Raw genomic sequence first — 5,718 nt, forward strand, 5'->3', positions numbered from 1 at the left:
CTTCATACTGTAAATGTCTCATTCATTTTTCTTCTGCTTGTTTCCATTATGTCAAACTGGTGATTTTGTTCTTTTACCTGCACCAAGGACGAGATGTTTCCACCAGTTTGTTTGAAGAGGAAAGAAACGCTGAGTCATGATTCCAGTGAAGTCGGAGGAAGGATGTTTATTGAGCATTAAAGCAGAGACAAGTAGAAACAGAACTTTTCTCTCTGAGATGTTTTTCTTCTCGTTACATCTGGTTTGTCACAGAGGAAATGATCCATGTGTTTGACTCATAGACTGAATATAAAGGCTTTGACTGGGATGTGCTGCTGTTATACTGCAGCGCCACCTGTGGGTCAAAAGTAGAAAAGCCACCACCGCTCTGCACCTGATGCAGAAATGAAAACGTCCCATTTTTAAGTCCAGAGTTTTGATCTTTTGTGTCAAAGACAAAACTCTGATTTTAAACTCAAAGTGATTTCAATGTGTTGAACTTTGTGTTGAACTAAATCAATTCGTGACGTCATCCAGGAACTTTAAGATCATAAACAAACATATACACAGAATGTGGTTCTACACACATGGAGACATACTGAGGGACAAAGGTGGAAAATTAAAGACAAACTTAAACACACTGTATGTGACTCTTTATAGAGGGTTTATACATTCTGCTTGTGTTGTGTCATTTCAATAAACACATTCTTCATGTGAATAAACACAATCGGGGCAGGAAGGTTGCTGGTTTGAATCCGGTTCAGATGGGTCTTCCTGTGTGGAGTCTGCATGTTCTCCACGTGTTTTCTCCAGGTGCTCCGGCTTCATCTCACAAACACATGCAGATTAGGGGTTGTGTAGATTGGAGACTACACACAAGCTGCTGCTGCTTCAGCCTCTGGATCCTCAGGACACAGCTCAGCCTCCGTCCACACACACTGTCCTCTTCACACTCACGTCGACAAAGATCTCCTCTTCCACCTGTTGAGAGAAGAAGACATCAGTGTCACAGAGACTCACTTCATCAGCTGTGAGTCAGTGATGCAGCTCATCCAGTAGAAAGAGCAGCAGGGACTTCAGTCCTGTTCAGAGGTGGAGCAGCTTCCTCTCTGCTTCATGTTCACGTGTTGGAATGAACACGCTAAGAGCTCAGTGTGTGTCCTCTGCATGTCAAAGTGCAGAGTGGACACCTGAGAGGTGGATTTACTGCTGTTACAGGTGAAGACATGTTTCACTGTGTGTTGATGAACATCTGCTTCTGACAAACTGGGACCAGATGAGACAGATGGACCTCAGCAGAGGTTCTGCTCTGTATAAAGAGCTCCTGGTTACCATGGTGATGAGGAGAGGCTTCAGTCCCACTGATCTCAGAGCTGTGACAAAGATCCACCTGATCAGTTCTTCACTGATGAAGTGAGAGGACAAAGTTTCTCAGATCAGATGAAGACGACACGTCTCTGTCCCTCGTGTGAGGCTGTCAGCTGTGGTCCAGCTTCACTTCCTGTTCACATGAAAACAACAACAACTGTCGTCTTCACGTCAACTCAATCACATGATCCCAAGCAGCTTGTGGCTCGTCTGATTGGCCGACTGTTACCTCTCTGTGTCTCTGTCCAATCCTGACGTCTGTCCTCATTGTCCTCTCACAGCTTCACTGAGGAAACACTGAGGCCTGAACTACGAAGACACTTCAACACGTCCAGGAGATCTTTCTGAGATCAGCTCAACTGAACCTGACAGACACAGTCAGGCTGAGGACACACACTGTCTCACTGTCTCTGAGGACACACACTGTCTCTGAGGACACATACTGTCTCACTGTCTCTGAAGAAACACACTGTCTCACTGACTCTGAGGACACACACTGTCTCACTGACTCTGAGGACACACACTGTCTCACTGTCTCTGAGGACACACACTGTCTCACTGTCTCTGAGGACACACACTGTCTCACTGTCTCTGAGGACACACACTGTCTCACTGACTCTGAAGACACACACTGTCTCACTGACTGGGAGGACACACACTGTCTCACTGTCTCTGAGGACACACACTGTCTCACTGTCTCTGAAGACAAACACTGTCTCACTGTCTCAGAGGACACACACTGTCTCTGAGGACACACACTGTCTCACTGACTCTAAAGACACACACTGTCTCACTGTCTCTGAGGACACACACTGTCTCACTGTCTCTGAGGACACACAATGCCTCTGAGGACCCACACTGTCTCTGAGGACACACACTGTCTCACTGTCTCTGAGGACACACACATGGACATGTCTCCAGGAAGCTGACTGAGGACACTGGTGTTTTGGGGACAGGATGAGTCTGGAGACATTGAGATGTTCTGGGTGAGGTAGAGATCAACTGAACCAACCAGACGTTGATTTAAACTTCTCTTATCCGTCCCTTGAAGGAGAGTGTGCACCACACAACAGTGTAGAGTCACTGTGGTCAGTGGGCGGAGCTTTGATACGGGTTGATCTCCAACTTAACCTGGAGCAGGTTAGCCGTTCATCAGAAGTTACCATGGTGATTTACCTCGTTAAGAAGTGGACGAGCTTCGTAGGACTGAAAAACCTAAACCTGAAGTGAACCTGATAACCACAAATCCTGCTTGGTAGCACAGACCCTGGATCTGTGATACTGACTGTGTTTAGTAAAATACTGATGAAAGCAGTGTGGACTGACTCCACCCATCTACTGACCTCAGAGTCTCCAGTCCACAGGTTGGACTCTGCTGTAGATCAAGCAGCTCCTCCACTGCTGAGTCCTGCAGGTCGTTGTATCTCAGATCCAGTTCTCTCAGATGAGAGGGGTTTGACCTCAGAGCTGAAGCCAGAGAAGAACAGCTGATCTCTGACAGACTGCAGCTCTCCAACCTGGATAAAGAAATATGAATATTAGAATGTGTCCTCCTGTTGTTGTGGATCGTCATCATGTCAACACAGACTCACAACATGCTGCTGACCTCAGTCCAGTCTGTGACCTGAAGATAAATATCAGATCAGACATGTTGGACCATTGTTTCATTCATCAGCTTCTTCTCTGTGTGTTGGTCACTGAGCAGGTTTGTGTAATTAAACACTGTTTAAAGTAGTGACAGCTCCTGATGTCACTTCCTGTTTGTTTCTATACTTATCAACTGTCCAACGTGTTTCAATAAGAATATGTCTTATTTTGAAAACCTGAGGAGGACGAGTGCTCGGCCTCAGTCCACATGTTATTTACTGAGACTTTCTCAGTGATCAGGAGCAGGTGAGTGCAGGTGAATGGAGTTGATGAGGTGGACGTGACTGACAGGCTGGGTGAGGGACAGATGACTGAGGGACAGTGAGCAGAGCAGAACTGAAACAAGTTAAATAAATAATGACCCAATAAGAAAGAAAGTCTGAAAAGTGAAGAAGGATTTAAGGACCTCAGAGTCTCCAGTCGACAGTTTGGACTCTCCAGTCCAGAACACAGCAGCTTTACTTCTGAATCCTGCAGCTCGTTGTCACTCAGATCCAGTTCTCTCAGATGTGAGGGGTCTGACTTCAGAGCTGAGACCACGACTTCACAGTGAGTCTCTGAGATGATACAACGACTGAGTCTGTAATTAAAGAAAATATCAAATCTGTGAGAATTAAATCAGAAAACACAACATTCATACCCCCACTGGGATCCTGAAACGCCCACTGAGGTCGACTCCCCGCCCACTAAGGTCGGAATCCTGACATTCTCATTGGCTGAGAGCCAACTGAACCCTATGACCACTTCCTGAGGAAGCAGGACGTCCTCAGGTGGTATAAAGCAAGGGACCTCACAGAAATCTCTCTCTCTTCTACTCCGATGCTGACGTTGTACTAGACCCCCCCCCCGGGGGTCTTCCTAATTAACCCAGCAATCTAATGGAGGCGATTAGACGTTTGTTTAATTCAATTTATTTGATTTGGTTTCTTCTTTTATCTCAGTCAAAGTTTTATTTTGAAAAGACTTTTCGCTGTTTTAACTTGAAAAGACCAAACAGGAATCTTACTCGCGAGACACGGACTTTACTTTTATTCTTTCTCCACACGATCTACAACGGCTACAAGCAGCCGCACGTTCCTGTGAGGCAGCACGATCTCCGCTGCTACCGAAGAAGACGAAGCCTCATCTCGCCACGGAGCACGACGGATCCGCTCCGGCCCAGCTGCGGTGCTCACGGGAGCCCGCCTGAGAGACTTCAAGCAATTCACTGAACTTCCGGGATATTCGCGCCAACGCGCATGCACCCCATGAAACCATGGTTACAGTAAGAGAGGCTTATGTTGTCTGGGCAGATGTTAGTTTTAATACGTAGCGTTTGTTTTAATACTTGAGTGTATTTTTGTTGGTGGAACCTCCGTGTTTCTTCATTGTTTTAGCCGTGACGAGCCGGCTTCTCCGAGCCGCCACTTCCGTTTTCCGGTTTGATGGCAATGTTTTGTGTTACAGTGAATAGGGCCGCGAGAAGCGCCTCCGGCCGCATTGTTAACGTCTGTGTGAGTCTGCAGTGATGTTACCGATCAAAACCTTAGCCCACAACGTTCGCTTGAGGGCTGAGGGGTGAACCACTGTTAACTCATCTATGGCATATGTTTTAAGAGCTTTGTCCTCTCCTCTCTTTTTCTCTCTCTCTCTCTCTCTCCTTCTGAACCGACCTATACACCCGTTCCGATCTGTATTTAGAATACAGTTTATGTAACATAGTTAAATCTATATTTAAAGGGCCTGAACGCATCTGGCCGCCATTTTGAAGCCAAAGCTGGACTAGAACAAAGAATCCTTTGTTCCACCTCCTCCTTTGTGTCTCACACGTGGTCCGGCGGCCATTGGAGGTTATTCATCTCTAGACCCGCCCTCAATTCTGGCTCTAAATTCATAACGAACACGCCATTTTGTTTTGTAGTTTTAAGCCTAACATTGTCGGCCTCCATCTTAGATGTGCCGTCACTACGTGACTGCGTCATCGCCACGCCCCCTTCTTTTTCTCTCTCTCTCTCTCGCTCTCTCACACACACACACACACACAGACACATTGATAGACACAGACAGATGCACACACACACAGATACACATAGATGAATACATGTGTTTTCTAAATTGTGATAAATGCTGCTGCTGTTGTGATCTTTGAAATATGGGAGTTTGTTAAGATGATGAATCATTAAATAACACTAACTTTATTTCACACACACACACATAGACACATACACACAGAGAGACACTTTGACACAGACACACACACACATAGAAACAGACATACATAGGTAGACCGCAGGTTTACATGTATTTTCTGAATTGTGATAAGTGCTGCTGCTGTGTTTATCTTTGAAATATCGGAGCTTGTTAAAATGATGAATCATTGAATAACATTATAACTTTATTTCCCCTTTTTAATAAATGCTTTTGTAATTAAAGTATCTGTAGTCTGTGATTATTTGTGCATAAGTGTGTGAATACAGCTGGATTATGATTGCCTGTGCTCGAACTTAGAAGCCTTCACTGTTTATTAAGTAATCGTTACTATTAAAATATTGACATTATTAATTTGACATTTATCATTATGAGACTGATAATTATAGTTTGACTCGTTGGTCCCTGGAAACCAGGGTGGTGCCCCTCTACGATAAGTTATGGCCTTATCATTTTTAATTATTTTTAATAAATAATCTCTTATTATTTTAATAATCATATTTCATGATTATTAATAATTAGCCAACGTCAAGTCTA

At 44.8% G+C, this 5,718-nt stretch overlaps 1 long non-coding RNA gene across 1 annotated transcript; it reads right to left on the bottom strand.

The window, feature by feature from the left end:
* Positions 1 to 620: 620 nt before the first annotated feature.
* LOC133011820 (uncharacterized) lies at positions 621 to 2,842 on the bottom strand. The gene is made up of 2 exons (XR_009680770.1): positions 2,691 to 2,842; positions 621 to 960 (listed from the first exon to the last, which is right to left on the bottom strand). It is a non-coding gene; the product is annotated as an uncharacterized LOC133011820 (long non-coding RNA).
* Positions 2,843 to 5,718: the final 2,876 nt, after the last annotated feature.

The sequence above is a fragment of the Limanda limanda genome, chromosome 1 (genome assembly GCF_963576545.1).
Source record: "Limanda limanda chromosome 1, fLimLim1.1, whole genome shotgun sequence".
NCBI lineage: Eukaryota > Metazoa > Chordata > Actinopteri > Pleuronectiformes > Pleuronectidae > Limanda > Limanda limanda.